This window comes from Antrostomus carolinensis, unplaced genomic scaffold, assembly GCF_000700745.2.
Source record: "Antrostomus carolinensis isolate BGI_N321 unplaced genomic scaffold, ASM70074v2 scaffold31149, whole genome shotgun sequence".
In the NCBI taxonomy this organism is placed as follows: Eukaryota; Metazoa; Chordata; class Aves; order Caprimulgiformes; family Caprimulgidae; genus Antrostomus; species Antrostomus carolinensis.
Window position 1 is genome coordinate 14,142 of NW_010336923.1, and position 1,140 is coordinate 15,281.

A 1,140-nucleotide genomic window follows, 5' to 3' on the forward strand; every position below is an offset into this window, starting at 1 on the left:
GCTACTACCCTCATGAAAATGTCTCTCTCTACCCTGGCGTACTAGAACATCTCTTCTGAAGTTCACACCGGGTTGTCAATCAAGCTCAAAGGCACCTCTCCTCCTCCTGCTGTGACATCAGGGGCTCACAATCTGCCATCAGACCTCTGGCCAAACCCGTTCCTGACATACTCTTCTGGGGTCTCAAAAGTTGAGTATGTTCAGCAGAGCATTCCCAGCTGCAGGATTTGTGCAGTTCTGCCAAAACTAGAGTTCACCGACTCTCAGAGCAACATCTTCTGGATCAAACGCTTGCTTGTTTAAAAATTGATTAATTCTGTTGATGTGTGCTGCATTTAATCAGCTTCAAATGCCCAGATGTGAGCACATTAAAAGAAAACACTCAAGCAAATTGCACCAAGGTCTATCTACACTGAAAAAATAAGTAATATGAAGTGTTTTTTCCAGCACAGAGGTGTATTTTCGGGTCACAGTTTAGAAATTACCTGCTGGGAAAAAAAAATATTGAAACAGAGTACCCTAATAAGTTTTTACAGAGGTAAGCTATTAGGCTGCTGAAATTAAGCTTACAGATTGACAGTTTTCTTTTATAACACCACACTAAGCATAGCACTTAAATGGATTCATCTGATGAAAGAGGAGAGACCCCTTTACTAGCCAAGAACCCCTAAATTAGGGCAGCTGGTGCAGTTACTTCATGCTATTGACCCACAGTAGCAGAAAGAGTTGATCACACTGGGAAAAACATTTACCAGAAAGGTTCACTTGGAGAAGTTTAAACGAGAGGTTTAAACAGATTTTCAGCAGTTTCTGCTGCTTTGTCTGCACAAAATGAAGAGCTGCTCACACAAACACGGCAATAAAAGGGGCGTTTTGAAGCCAGTGCTCCCAGCGTCACCACTCCATGCTCCGTGTTTTGAGCTGGGGATAAAGAAAACCGCAAGCCAACCCCATCTCCATGGATGCAGCTGCCGCAAGGCCGCGTCCCTCTGCTCGGTGGGACGGTGCCCGAGCTCCAGCGGGACCAGCCAGCCGGATGACCCCACTGCCGGCCAGACGGAGCCCCGGGGCCCGGGCCCGGCCACAGCGGCCAGCGCCCGAGAGGCGGCTCCAGCGGGAACCGGGGACGGCGGCAGCAGG